The following is a 16,244-nucleotide window of genomic DNA, read 5'->3' as shown; positions in this document are numbered from 1 at the left end:
AAGGAGATTCAGCAGCTCTCCTTTGATTTCCCCTGGAATTCCCATACTCAGCTTTATGGGTGGCCAAATCATCAATGATCTTCCACCCCTTAGTCTCTCCCATATTCTCCTGGTATCTGCCACTCCCTGCAGCATCCATGATAGCTCTCTGATCGTCGTACAGCCCATTATAGAACTGATTGCATAGACTCCACTTTTCGAACCCATGGTGCGGAATGGTTCGCACCAGCTTCTTGAAACGGACCCATGCTTCATGAAAGTTCTCATCAGACCCCTGTTTAAAGCTCGTGATCTGAGCTCTAATGGCATTCTTCTTCGAGGCAGAGAAGTACTTCTTTTAGAACGCCAGGGCTAAAGAATTCCAATCGGTGATCCCATGAGCTGCTCGATCCAAATCCCTATACCACTCCCTCGCGGCATCACGGAGAGAGAATATAAACATGGTCTCCTTCACCTGGTCTGGGGTCACGCCGGCTGGTGGGGACATGGAGCAGCAATAATCGATGAATGTTTTCATGTGCTTGGCTGCATCTTCATTTGCAGCTCCCCCGAATTGGTTTCTCTCAACCAAATTGATATAGGAAGGCTTTAGCTTGAATTTCCTTGCCTCCCCTGGTAATGCAAATCCCTTGTAGAGAATTTCAGCTGTTGGCTCTAAGTGACTGGCTATACTTGCTTCCTCAGCCATGACTGGAAGATCTGGAGATGTAACGGTCTCAGCTGATGAATTGGAAACTGGAGAGGAAGGTGGATCCTCCTCAAAAAGTGCGTTCTCGTAGTAGATAGAATGAGAACCAGACTCTTCCTCTAACTGTTGGTCTTAAAACAATCTCCTCTTTGCGCGCAAGGTTCTCTCAATCTCTGGATTGAATGGTAGTAGTTCACCACCCTGTGACCTGCGCATAAGAAGAAACTACAAGAAGAGTATAAGAAGAGTTTAAGGAACGGATGTCCCTTAAACTAAAGAAAGACTAAAATAAAACAAATAAAAATTAGAACAATTGCCTCCCCGGCAACGGCGCCAAAATTTGATGCCTGTCGTTGTAAGCACCAAAGATAAATTTATAATTCCAACTACTACTAATGACAGTGGCAGTCGGGTCGAACCACAGAGAGGCAGATATAATTAATGGTTATTCTGAATTTAGTCCTAAGGTAACAAATGTGGGGGTTTGATGTTGATTTGGTCTATAGCTAAAGGCAAATAAAGACAATAAACTAAATAAATGGATAAAAAAAGATATTAAAAGGGTGCAAGGATGGTCGGTTCACTTATAGTTTCGGCGGCAACATACTAAGTCGGTCTAAAACAAACACGTGAGGTGGGAATACAAGAGGTCCTCTGGGTCCACTCTTAACAGATAGCATCTTTCGATCTCGCTATAAGTCCCTAATATCACTAATACTGACTTTCGTCCTGAAAAGTGACTAACAACCTAAACTTTACCTATCTTTCGATCTCAGCATAGTTTAGTCATTTTAATTGATGGTCAATAAACCTTCCCTATCTTTCGATCTAATGGGTCAGTCATTTCCTAAACATTCAACTAGTCGTGTGCACTCGATTCGTCGAATAAAGAATTAAAATTAAAACGAAGGTAAAACCTCACGTGGCCAGTCGATCGACCAGGTATGGCGGTCGATCGACTGACACGCGATTTCAGTCTACAATTCTACGCCGCCTAATCCTACAGTTCCCCTACCTCCTAGCACAAGCAATTTAGCTACTCATACTGGGAATGATAACAACAATAAAATTTATGAAATAAACCGAAGAATTCATGCTTAAAGTAATAGAACAAACAATTAACGTAAACGATAAATCGGTTTCGGGAAACTAACTAGCAATTCTATCCTGCAAACGATAATAAAGCAAACTGAAATATTAGCAGAAGGATACCGATTGGAATTGCAGAGAGAGATCCAAAAACTGAATGCAAAAGTATTTGTATGAAATAATAATATTCAGAACCCTAATTATTTGATATTCTAAAACTGATAAAAACATAATGTAACTGGATGTAAAACTTGATGATTATTCTGAATACCTAGCTTACGTTATATAGAATACAACGTAGCTCTTATTTCCAAAACCTAAAATACAATGGGCTTCAAGTTTCTCGATCTTTTAATTCTCGTCTGAAGTAGCGGCTTGGTCGATCGACCAAGCATGGCGGTCGATCGACTGAGCTGCAGTGTACAGTAGCTTCTGGAACCCGTGGGTTGGTCGATCGACTGAAGGCAGTGGTCAATCGACTAAAGTAGCTGATATTTGACTTCTGTCATCTTGTGGATTTGTCTTTTGGGCCTTGAAATGCGCACCAAGCTCGTTCCTTAAGTAAATCCTTCACGTCAAATGCAATGCAAGATACTCGGGGACGGATTTAGCTCAATTTCCGCTGAATTCTTCACATTTCTGCAATAATGTACAAAAATACGGAAGTAGACGGAAATGGGGAGAATAGTAGAATAAACAACATAAATGAGCTCTGAAATGCGTGTAAAATGAGGTATAAAACATCATATAAATGACACGCATCAATGATGTTGTGATGATTGTGGCGGAGTCACTTGCGGGAGTGGCTTCACACCCTAGTTCGCCCTCCGTGGAACCCGTCACGGGAGGGGATGTGCACATTAAGGGACAGGGATATCTCTCGTTAATGAGCGGGACTTAGGTGGGGATTGGATGCGGTCCCCCACTGGTGGCGAGGATTACCTGTTGCGATGGGTAATCTGGCAAGGCTACACACTTTGGTGTGTAGTCGGTTACTGTGTGAGATCGGGAGACTGGGGTTGGAGGATGATCAGCTGGTTACCTTGTGTATTTGTCTTATTTTGATTGAACAGTATTGACCCCGTTGTTGTTTTATGAAATCTGCAGTGATCCATTCGGGGATGGTGAGCAGGTTGTGACAGGTATTGCATTTGGTGAGCTTGGGCGGTCATGGGAGAGTCGTCACACCAGTTATAGTATCACCATCGCGAGTCTTAGCATATGATTTTGTAGTTGTTAACATTGGATTCACTTTTATTGGATTTTGGATTATTGTAACCTTTTTCATTTACGGTATTTTTAATAAATGTGTTTTGGACAGCTGCTTTTGATATATACTAACCTCGGGCAACCGAGATGGTAACAGCCTTTCATGCTAAGGTAGTCCTAGTAAGGTACCTTGGTATGAGGGGGTGTTACAGTCGGAGTACTAGTGAGAACTCCACTCTTCTATGTTTCAACTGTGGTGGGATGGGTCACAAACGATTTGGGTGTACGAGCGCTACAAGGGGAGGAGGAGATTTTCCGGAGTCCTATCAAGGAAAATACTCTCATGCGCCGGGTGAGAGTCTGGCTAGTAATAGGCTAGCTGGGACATGGGGTCATCAAGCAGGCCAAAGCAACAACAGTACTGGCGGCTACAACTACAATAATAGAGGGTCCTATCAGCGTCTGATCGAACAATAGCGTGACTCAGAACTTGGCGGCTAAGCCTAGCACTTCAGCAACTACGGTTCAGGGTGGAGGTTAGAAAAACAACGGTAAACTCTTTATGACGGGCAAGCAGGAAATTGAGGATGATGTCCATGTGGTTACTGGTACTTTCCTTATTCATAACACGTCGTCTTTTGTTTTGTTTGATTCAGGGGCAAAACACTCGTTTGTGTCTAGGGGTCATGCCTTAGCTATGAGTTTGGGAGAGTATGAATTGGTAAAAGATAATGTGTTTATACCTTCGGGAGAGTCTGTGTCATGTACCAAGTCATATAAAGAGGTGTCTACGATGGTTGGGCAAGTAGACTTACCAGTCAATCTAATAGAGTTTCCTTTGGAGGGGTTTGAAGTTATAGTCGGGATGGATTGGTTGGGTAAGTACAAGGCTAAGATAGATTGTCGGCAAAAGAGTGTGTCTTTTAAAGGGTCCTAAGGGAGTCAAAGTGTCATATGGGGTTTGTTGTAAAGCCCAAGATGAAGATGATCGCAGTGATGACTTTGAAGTCATGTTTGAGAAAGAAGTGTCCTTTAATATTTTGCCATGTGTGGGATACTCATGTATAGGAGCCGTCAGCAACAGATATACCAGTGGTTAGTGAATTCAGGGATGTTTTTCCGGATGACATATCAGGGTTACCTCCTAAGAGGGACTTCGACTTTAGTGTTGAGCTTAAAATGGGGACGGGACCTATATCTAAGGCTCCGTACCGCATGAGACCTAAGGAGTTGGAGGAGTTGAAAAAGCATCTGAAAGAATTATTGGAAAAAGGGTACATTTGACCTAGTGTATCGCCTTGGGGTGCACCAGTTTTGTTCATGAAAAAGAAAGATAGTAGTATGAGGCTATGCATCGACTACAGAGACTTAAACCATGTCACCGTGAAGAACAGGTATCCTTTGCCAAGGATTGATGATCTTTTTGACCAGTTGAGTGGAGCAGGAGTGTTTTCTAAGATCAAGCTGAGGTTGAGTTATCACCAGTTGAGGATTGCAGATGAGGATATTCCTAAGACAGCTTTTCGATAACGGTATGGTCACTATGAGTATGTGGTAATGCCTTTTGGGTTGGCTAACGCACAAGCGGTGTTCATGGATATTATGAATAGGATCTTCAGTACGCTCTTGGATAGGTTTGTGGTAGTCTTCATTGATGACATCTTGGTCTACTCTAAGACTAAGGAAGAGCACGAGGAGGGCTGAGGTTGGTACTGTAGACTTTGCGAGATAATCAGTTGTGTGCCAAGTTATCTAAGTATGAGTTCTGGTTAGAGAGGGTGGCTTTTCTGGGCCATGTGGTCTCAAAATATAGTGTGTCGCTTGATCCTAATAAGATTGAGGCAGCGTCGCACTCGGAAGCACCAAAGAATGTTACTGAGATCCAGAGTTTCTTAGGTTTATCTGGCTACTACAGGAGATTCGTGAAGGAATTCTTTAAGATCGCTAGACCTATTACAGCTTTGATGAGGAAAGAGACCAGATTTCGTTGGGATAAGAGTTGTGAAACGGCGTTCCAAACATTAAAGGAGCGTTTGAGCACAAATCCCATTCTAGCTCTACCTGAGGGAAGTGAGAACATTGAGGTATATACCGATGCTTCGAAGAATGGTTTGGGTTGTGTTTTGATGCATAATGGTAAGGTCGTCGCCTATGCTTTGAGGCAACTGAAGCCGTATGTGGAGAACTATTGCACTCATGATTTGGAACAGGGTGCAGTGGTATTTGCTCTAAAGATTTGGAGGCACTATCTCTACGGGGCGACCTTTAAGGTGTTTTCAGATCATAAGAATTTGAAGTACATCTACACTCAGAAAGAGTTGAACATGCATTAGAGACGGTGGATGGAGCTGATTGGAGACTACGATATGGAAATCATCTATCATAAGAGGAAGGCTAATGTGGTGGCATATGCTTTTAGTAAGAAGAGTGTGCATTCGTTATGTACTGCAATGTCTTTCATGAAACTAAATGATGAGATGGCTAAGATGAGGATTCATATGATTCGCAAAGGTGATGCCATCGGTGATTTGCCAATCGAGACTAAACTTTATGAGGATATCAAAAGAAAAAAGGAGCTTGATCCCAAGATTCAAAAGTGGAAGTCGAGGGTAAAGAGTGGTACAGTTTTGAGGTTTTCTATCCACACAGATGAGAGTGTTCGTTTCGATGGGAGATGGTGTGTATCCAATGATGTTGATTTGAAGAAGTTGATCATGACGGAGGCTCATTGTACTCCTTATTCGGTACATCCGGGTGGTGACAAGCTCTATAAAGACTTGAAGAAGACGTTTTGGTGGTCCGGTATGAGAAAGATGTTGTTGAGTTCGTGGCTAGGTGTTTAACTTCGCAGAGGGAAAAGGGAGAGCAATGGAGACCACAAGGTAAGATTCAGTCACTTGAGGTGCCGAAATGAAAATGGGAGTCGGATTCTATGGATTTCTTCGTGGGGTTACCAAGGAGTCAGTAGGGTAACAATATGATTTGGGTTATCGTCGACCGTTTAACCAACTCAACTCATTTTATTCCAATAAAAATTATTTGGAGTAAGATTCAGCTACCTTTGAGGTATAGGAAGCATGTGGTACAGTTCCACGGGGTACCAAAGGATATAGTGTCGGATCGAGATGCGAGGTTCATATCATGGTTTTTGCAATAGTTGCAATAATTGATGGGAACTACCTTAAAGATGAGTACATCATTTCATCCTGTGACAGATGGTCAAACTGAAAGAACTATTAAGACTCTAGAAGATATGTTGCGAGCTTGTGCTATGGAATTTGGTGGGAGTTGGGAGGATAGACTGAATCTGATAGAGTTTTCTTACAACAACAGCTATCACTCTAGCATTGGGATGACACCTTTTGAGGCTTTGTATGGCAGGAAGTGTCAGAGTCCGGTTTATTGGGATGATAGTACTGAGGCTGTGATCTTAGGACCCCAAATAGTGCAAGACATGATTGAGCAAGTACACTTGATTCGCCAAAAGATGAAAGCAACTCAAGATCGACAAAAGAGTTACGCAGACTTGCATCGCAAGAACATCGAGTTCTCTATAGGTGACAAGGTTCTCTTAAAGTGTCACCTATGCAGGGAGTTATTAGGTTTGTCAAGAGAGGAAAGTTGAGCCAGAAATTCACAGTCCTTATGAGATTTTAGATCGGATAAGTGAAGTAGCATATCGGCTAGCTTGACCACCATCGCTTGATCGGGTCCATATTGTATTTCATGTATCACAACTTTGGAAGTATGTGAGTGATCCGTCACATATACTTGAGGTCGAGAATATCGCGTTTGATGAGGCTCTAACTTATGCAGAGGTTCCTAAGGAGTTTTTGGATCGTAAGGTACACAAGAGAAGGAATGGTGAAACCGACTTGCTTAAGGTGCTATAGTATAATCACAACGTGGTAGAAGCCACTTGGGAACCGTAGGAGGCTATGAGAGAGCTACCTACACCTTTTTTATCAGGAATGTTTGGTTACGGGGACGTAACCGTTGTCTTTTAATGGGGTTAGGAGATGGTCGCATGTGTGTTGGGGTAGTTTTGAGGTCGGTATGGCCGTGTTGTTGAGTTGTGTGAGCTATAGTCGGATTGTATAGTTGGCAATAGTTGGTGTTGTTAGTGACTTTGAGTTATTGGTGTGGCATGTTGTTTTGGGTATGGTATAAACTTCGGGGATGAAGTTCGTTTTAAGGAGGGAAGACTGTAATACCACGCTTTTCTGGTCCTTAATTACTCGGTAGAGTAGGTGGAACTCGACCAAGTAGGTTGTCGTCTGACTTCTGGTCAGGTTACTGTCTAGGAGCACTCGGCCGAGTAGGTCGACCCAATACCCGTTCTGACGAGATTATTTCCGTTGTTTGATTAAGTTGATTAGAGATTATATATATCGTGTTTAACAGTTACTAATCCTTTTTACAAAACCTCAACTACATATACCATCTCTCTAATCTCCCTAATCACTCCCAAGTAAAGTGTGATCGATCTTGAGTCTTCATTCCGTCTTTTCCATATCGGTTTCATCGATAATTCTCTAGTACCTTGTTAATTAGTTTATGGTTGTCCTTTAGGGTTTGCCTTAATTGATTAGGTTGGGGAAAAGGGTTGATTGGAATGATTATGATGTAGTATTGTTGTGATTATTGCTAGGTGATGAGTTCGTAGAGTAATAATTCTAGCTTCCGTTGCTGATTGTTGATTTCAGATTCGCGAATAAGGTAGGCTTTCCCTACTCAATCGACTGGGAAATTAATTTGAGATTGTGGTGATTGATTGATTGATTGATTAATATGATGAGTTGTATTGATATTGGTTGAGTAATATTGTGATTGGTATTGTGATGGGACCATGTTCGGGAGATGGTTCAAACCCCGTGTTCGCCTCTTGTGGCTCCCGTCACAAGGGGATATGCACATTAATGATCTGGGTACGCTAGTTGCGATGAGCGGGGCTTAGGTGGGAACGGTTGCGGTCCCCCACTGGCGGTGATGATTACCTGTTGCGACGGCTAATTTGGCAGGACTACACACTTAAGTGTATAGTCGGTTATTGATTGGTAATGGAGTTGGGTATTGATATTGCAATTGAATTGGTTGTATTATGAATTCTTATCTAGATTATACAGTTGACTGACCCTGTTATTGTTTTCAAAACTGTGTTGATCCATTCGGGGATGATGAGAAGTTGATTGAGCAGGTATAGCTGTGTATAGCTCGCGAGTTTGGATGGGGGTCGAGTCGTCACCAATCTTTATCTAGCTTATGTTGACAGTTGATGCTTTAGTCCCTTTGACAGTTTTTGGGTTGTAAACGTTTTGAGTTAAACTTCAGTTGTATCTTTGGTATTTTTTTACAATAACGGTTCTTTGATGGTCAATTTGATATACTATACCTCGGGCAACCAAGATGGTAGCACCTTGATATGCTAGGGTGGTCCTTGGTTAGGCACCTTGGTGTATGTGGGTGTTACACTTAGTCAAGCAAATCATCTAAATTTAATTTTACGATGTTGATTGGTTATTTTGTTAAGCACAAAAATAGATTTTTAGTATATTAGTATGAGCGTAACGGAAAGGAACTTTAGAACATCTCTTGTCTAGCGATCAAATAATACGCTTTGATTGGAAGATGAGGATGAAAATTATTGTTGCGGTAGCAAAGGATTTAGATTATTTGCAAAATGTCATGAAACCACTCATTCTACATTGCTATATAAGGCCATGTAATATTTGGTTCGATGAAGAATGGACTCCTAAACGCTCTGTCTTTGGAGTGGTTAGCATGTATACTAGTCTCAATGGTTTTATTATGCCGTTCGGATCATATAGTTATGTCGGCGGTATGACTATTACGAAAAATAAATCTTACGGAACACATGAGAAAATTGTCGTGGCGTGATGACCATCACTGGCTAAAGTTGAATTTGCCCCACTCGATACACACGGCCTCTTAGCAACCAACCCCCAGGGATACATGACTTCCGAGTCTAAGGTGTACGACAAAGACTCAGAATGAGAACTACTTGCAGAACGTTGCCAAATATAGCTTAGAACTTAAGAAATGTTTTAGAGAGGAAGAAAAGAGATAGATTGTTATGTGTATAAAATGGCATAAACAGGAGTATTTATAGGAGTAAAAGGAAGAATTTAGATTTGTATTTATGATTCTCTTGTAAATTGGTTTTAGAAAATTACACAATCAGTATAGAAAATCCATTGAGAATAAGTGATCTTACACACGCCAAATCTGACAATCAATAAGGAGCGTATCACAACGGTTTAATGCATTTAATAACGACACTTAGATTACCGTTTTCCAAATATTGGCGGAAACCTAGACCGCGCTAATAGGAATAACATTTTTCCTCGAAAACCGATGTTATTATATTTTGACAACGGCTCCTTAACAAACTGTTGTAAAAAACGTTTAACGGTTTCCAAAGACTCGTTATAGAATCACTCTTATCAACGGTTGTTAGAAAACCGTTACCAGTTTAAGATATCGGCATTTTGAAAACCGTTACTAAATTAACACCAGCAACGGTTTTTGTTACCCGTTGCTATGTTATAGCTACGGATTTTTCGTAACAGTTATTATTTTCTATTATGAAATAACGGTTTTTCAATTCAACCGTTGTCAGTATTTGATTAGTATTTTTAATTTGATTACTGCATTCAAAACTTTATCAGAACTTTAATAAATATTCAATTTGACCAATAATATTCAATTTGACCAAAATAATTCTATAAATATGTCTTCATAATGTTTTAGGTCAAAATCTAAATTATCAAACATTTACTCTTTAATTTCTCTCTAAAAAAATATGGTTGGTGTGTCGGAGCTACAATCACATTCTCGTTACGCACAGCTTTTTACTTGCATTCTCCATAATCTCCTGGTTCATTATGGTGTGTATGGAAAGGGTTTAAACCCTAATTTTGGGTGGTTGACGCAAATACTTCATTACTCCGGTTTCACCGCGGTTAAAAAAGTGTACCATGTGTCTACAAACAAGCAAAATTTTGTAGGCTTCGGTTTTATCGTGTTTGACGAAGCCAACTGCCATGATAGTTTTTGTCAGACAAGAAAATTAGGAGCGAGATTTGCGGGGGGAAGATGAGGGGAAAGAGGACTTCTATTCGGATAATAAACAAAAAGGCCCTTATCTATGGGTTGTGACCCATCTTGATCATCAATTGCTGACACATTGCAGGAAGCATTACATTCTTGTCACCGTGCCTGTGTCATGGGAGAAAGAGGCCATTCCACCTGCACTTTCCGGTGATAATGAAAGGCCGATCTACGACTTGATCTATGCCGAAATTCATGATGAGTATCCTAATACTTCATCAGATTCTAATACTTAAGTCTTTAGTTATTATCTGGCATTGCAAGTTGTATTTGGATTATGGTGGTGGTTTGAATTAAAGTTTAATTATTTATGTTTTTTGTTACCCCATCCTCTGGAATTCGGAGAAAATATCACCAGAAAAATATCAAACATTTATTATAATGACTTAGGTTTTTTAGGAGTACATTAAATATCAAGCTAAAGATATTTATCGCGTAAAACAAGCGTTGTCAAACGTGAAAAAGCAAATGTGTAGTGTGGAGTTGAATGGAGGGAGTATGTTTTTTGTTACCCCATCCTCTGAAATTCAGAGACAATATCACCATATATGTCTCTTTCACCTTCAGCCCAATCCACACAGTCATTTTCCCATTCCAACGGCATTGTGCCCTGCTCGGCAATGCGACCTTGGCGGTGCAGAATCGGAAGTAGTAGAAGACGGTCAGATTCATTCGCATCCCATAAATATGGGCCTACCCGCTGATCATTGTGATCAAACCAGAATCTCGAAGAGTCATTGTTATAGAATGTCCGCTCAAGTTTGCTAGCCTGTTGAAAGGATTCCCGCTCCTCACCCCCGCCAAACTCGATGAGGGTGCACCGCACGAAGCCATCATGCGCATCATTGTCCGGGTAGATAGTTTGAACCAAATTCGGTTCGGCTAACCGAATCAAACCTATTAATCAGTTCAAGGCTATACGAGAATATAACCTTTCCATGCCTGTCCTATATATACGGGAGATTGTGAAGGATGCACGTAAAGGGTTTAGCGTACATAAATCTACTTGGGGGTCTTGGAAGAGGTTCATATGATGCTTCATCATCATCATCATCATCATCATCATTAGCGGATGAATAATATGAACCACTATAAGTTGATGAACTTGACGACATAATCGATGTGGAAAATTAATGGAGGACTTAACAAGTTAAGAATTGGAAAGTGCAAAAGGTACAAGTTAAGATTGTGAAAATTATAATTCTACATATAATGAGTTTGGGTTGTATTGAAAACGGTATAATAAGATAGTAAGAATTGAAACCGGTATAATAATAAGATAAGAATTGGAAATTTAACAAGTTAAGAATTGGAAAGTGGAAACGGTACAAGTTAAATAAGAATCAGTCAATTCTACCGTGTTAAACATATAAGCTTACAACGATTATCAAAAAACCGTTGTCCAATTAGTAAAAACACAACAGTTATCAAAAAACCGTTATTCAATTAGTAACAACAAAACGGTTATGAAAAAATTGTTGTCTAATGACTAAAATACAACGGTATTGATTTGACTAATGCATGCCTTGTAATTTTTATTTTTTCTGATTCAAAGTTGTAGTATTGCGTGTTTGACCATATGTATAACATAAAATGATAACGGTTCTCTGTTAAGCCGTTAGCATATTACAGATATCAACAACGGTTGGACATAACCCGTTTTAAAAAAAATTGTTTAATTATCTGTGATTTTCTAGTGTTTGTGATTTGACTAATGCATGCCCTGTAATTTTTACTTTTTCTGAATCAAAGTTGCAGTATTGATTGTTTGACCGTATCTATAATACAAAATGATAACGGTTCTTTGTTAAGTCGCTATCATATTTCATATATCAACAACGGTTATTATAAATTCGTTGTCATGAAACAACGGTTTTTCTTATAACCGTTGTAAATACAGATCCACTGTGAAAATTGAAAAGTTTGTGGTTTTACCAATGCATGCCCTATTATTATGTGTTGTTTGACCATTATTCACCCCATGCATGCATGCACAATTAATACAAGTTTGAATGTAACGTATGGATGAAGTTTATCTAATTAATTATAGCTTTATTATACTATAAATAGCATCACATTTGCAGTAACAATAAGAATCACTTTATTATTACTAACCTTTCTACTTCACTTTTTAAATAATATACATATACATACATATCATAATTAAAAGAATTTCGTCGTCTTCATCATCCGCAGTCGCACCTCTTCAGGAATCAGTAACCCGCTATATCAACCCGATTACATGCATAATTCACAATATCCCACTCATACGCAATGCTACTGGGAAGCCAGCTTCTAAGTCTCTTAACTTATTGAGGGACATCCTCCTTGAGAATGGGTTTTCAAATGTTAGGGCAATCCACCCGACTTGAATTTATGGTCATGGGTTTTTGGATATGCTCTGATCGTGTTTCGAGGGGATGGTCTTGACGATTTTCGCCAAGCAAAATAACTCGCTGCAAGGTATGCATCACGTGACCATCAAAGGGGCAAAATTGACTTTTATGGCGACGACCCTAAGGATCGTTATGTACAAGTTGGGCCTTACTTATGGGTTGACACCGCTGAGGACGCTCATCTGATGAGAAGGTTCATATTGTACATGTTTATTAATGTACCGAAATCATGGGAAGACAAAGAAGTGCCTCATTTTGATCGTCGTCTTTATGTCGATGTAATAAGCTTGATTTATAATCAAGTTTATCCTTAGTACCCACCTCCTAGTCAAACTCCTGTTAGGGTGTTTAATTAATTTACTAATTAGTTAGCTGTTTGTTTTTGTGGTTTTTTATTTTTTATTGTGTTTCCTTTTTTTTCCCTTGTTGTACTGTTTTTTTTTTACGCCATTGTATAATATGCTCGTTTTAATATATAGTTCTACTCTTTATTATATGCAAATGTTTATTAACATAGATTTTAAATAACTTGCGAGCAGACAAATGAATGAAACAACAACATATAATATAATGACAACGGTAGTGCATTAGAACCGTGTTAGAATACAAACACCTCTAAAAATAAATTGAAATTGGAAGATATTAATAAGAGAATTACAACGGTTCTTATAAGAACCGTATTAAATTATGCAATTGCTGAATAACATATTTTAAATATCTCTCTCTCTCTCTCTCTCTCTCTCTCTCTCTTATTACTCAAATTATGTTAAGTGCTAGCTCTTCTTCTTCCTATATTTTAACAGGGACATGTAATTGCTCAGTTCCGCAAGCATTGCGGACCTCTTGGACTTTGTAAAATCCGAGAAGAAAGTTTCTTACTTGCAAATTTTATAATCCCGAGAGTAAAATGCGTGGATGCAATTACTTCAAGTGGGTTGATGAACCAATGATTGAGTGGCAGAGGAGGGTTATAAAAAAGGTTAGTGAATGAGAAAAAGAGCATGGATATCGAGATTACTCAAGTGAGAAGTATACTACATCAACTTGAAGAACCGAAGTGGGGAAATGACAGTGAAATATTGAAGGCAAAAGAAGAATGCAAGAAGTTAACCATGGATATTGTAGAACTCAAAAATAATGAGGCATGGCTTAAGTTAATTGTCAAATTTCTTCTTCTAATTGTTATTTACCTAGTTTATTATGTATGGTGGTAGTTTGTACTCTTTATGTGTAAACTTGTAATCCTTTAAATTAATGGAAATAAGCAAGATTTTCTAAGAAACATATTGTAATTAGCTGGCATATACCAAATGATGCTTTATTTCTTGGCGGTAAAATCAAACACAATGAAATATAAAATAAAACAGTTATACCCAAATCGTTGTTCATAACGTATATAGTTATAACGGTTCAGGCCGTTGTTATGTATATAAAAATGATGCTTTATTTCTTGACGGGAAAATCAAACAAAATGAAAATATTACAGACAACGATTATTTCTAACCCGTTGTAGATAGTAATAATCAATTACGGTTTCAAACAAAACCGTTGTCTGTGTGGAATCAAAATACAACGGTTTTTTTATACCGTGTTTATTACTTTCCATTAAACAAGGTCTTCCAAGAGTTGTATTATTCACACATATATACTTTGAGCTTCCACTCCCCCACATAATATCCTCAAATATTGAGCTTCCCCTCAACCACTAGCCTACCCCATCGCCGTCTTAGTCATCGCCATTGCCGCCGCCATATCAATCCGGATTCTCCTCTTTAAAGAAGTAATAAATCCTCCCCTCTAGAGATTTGTTTGTTATTATAAGTATACATTGTTATTATTTGTTTATTATTTTCTACTTTAGATATGGTCAAAAAGCGGAAAAGAAACGATGAAAATGCGTCAGGCGACGATTCAGATGATGAGAATAATTTGCAACACATTGCGGGTCGAATGCGCCACAGGGTTTCCCTAGAAGCAATAAATTCAAAGATACCTAATCCTTTACAGTGGGATAAAGATACGGGGCTTCCATATAGTGAGAATGTCGGGTATTTTGCGAGTTGGATTGGTTGTTGTGTAAGACAGTATGTGTCTCTCGGTACCCCGCGTATCAGTGAACTGAGTAAAATACGGAACACCATGCTAATAAAAAGAATAAAGGTATGTATATACAATAATAAATGTTTTAGCTGAAATTAAGTTACTACTTGATATGTGTATTAGCCGAAATACTTGTACCAACTATGCTCATCATATATGCAGTTAGCACACGTTGTCCCGAAAAAGTATGATAAGTACCTAAAAAAAGGACAGGGGAAACCCTCAGTTCTTGGAAGTTAAAGATTGTTGAGAAGCACATGTTCAACAAGGAAACCGAGGAGATGAACAAGAAACCACCAACAAAGAAGTATATGTATGTCAGTCAAGACCATTGGGATAGCTATATCGCTTATAGGCAGTCTGACAAGTTTAAGGTAACTTAATAATAATAATAAGTAAAGAAGTATACTTAGTTTAGTGTTTGGTCATGCTTACGTTTCTTGATACAATTTATTTGATGAAGGCTTTGAGTGAGAGGAACAAGGCGAACATTTCAAAGAAAAAGACCGTCTTTTACGGCTCCCGAGGTGGTTATAGATTGATTAAAAAGAAACTTGTAAGTACATAATTCTTATAGTATTAGACTATTAGGTGTTTTAGTCGGATCTTATATATGTTCATAGTAATCATACATATTTTGAGAGGATATTAATGTGATAAATGAATTGTAGGCAAAGCTTAGAAAATTTAGTCGTCACATTGCTTAGGTGGAAGGTCACACTCCTAAGAATGAAAGACGGAAACTGAATATGATAAGGACATCAAAGAGAAAATTATAAGTTTGAATAAATATGTCACTCCTACCACTGGTGGTCGGAGTTATATAATTGTGAGTTGCTTAATAGTTTTATGTGTATGTAGAGGATCTGTGGGGAGAAGGTACATGAAGGAAAATGAAAGCCTGAAGGACGTTATGACATTCTTGCTAGGGCACTCGGCAAAGCAGAGCATCCAGGTCGTATGAGAGGGGTATCGACGCATGTTGGTATCACTAAGTATTTTGGGAAAACTACTCGAAGTGGTGATGATTCCAAGAAGGTAATCTATAAATACTGTATTTGAACCAACGTAATTTATAACTATATATGCTGACATTAATTTCTACTATACAACTACAAAAAATAGCCAAGTTGATGGTGAGAATGTTGGAAACTGGGGAAAAGCCATCAAAAAAAGAGTTGGATATGGTTCAAGAAGTCATAAAGGAAGCAGAGAAGGAGGAAGAGGAGGAGGAGAAGAATAAGGAGGAGGAGGAGGAGGAGGAGGAGGAGGAGGAGGAGGAAAAAGAGGTAATAATATTTATGTCTTATATATACAATGTGTTATATGATTTGGAAAATCAGTACGTGTTATATGGATAAGTGTTAATGTACAGAAGGAAGTCAAGGAGGACATGGCAAGGGATAAGGAAATGGCAAAGGAGACTGAGGTGGGAGCCGATGATCGATATCAAGCAGTTGAAAAGGAAGAGGAACCCAGGAAGGTCATGACAAAGGATGAGATTGAGGTAGTTGATGATCAGACGTTCATCTCTACACCGAAAAAGGTAATAGCTTCTAATTTATAATTATTCGTCTCAGTACACGTTTTTTACTTATGAAATTAATTAAAGGTAGTGAATGTATGTCTAC

At 39.0% G+C, this 16,244-nt stretch overlaps 1 non-coding gene across 1 annotated transcript; it reads left to right on the top strand.

Moving 5' to 3' along the window:
- The first annotated feature begins 200 nt into the window (after nucleotides 1-200).
- LOC141650192 (small nucleolar RNA R71) lies at nucleotides 201-307 on the top strand. The gene has a single exon (XR_012546240.1). It is a non-coding gene; the product is annotated as a small nucleolar RNA R71 (small nucleolar RNA).
- The last annotated feature ends 15,937 nt before the right edge of the window (nucleotides 308-16,244 follow it).

This window comes from Silene latifolia, chromosome 3 (genome assembly GCF_048544455.1).
Source record: "Silene latifolia isolate original U9 population chromosome 3, ASM4854445v1, whole genome shotgun sequence".
Classification (NCBI taxonomy): Eukaryota; Viridiplantae; Streptophyta; class Magnoliopsida; order Caryophyllales; family Caryophyllaceae; genus Silene; species Silene latifolia.
Note: the sequence above shows the minus strand (reverse complement) of the source record. Positions and strands in the feature narration are given on the sequence as shown.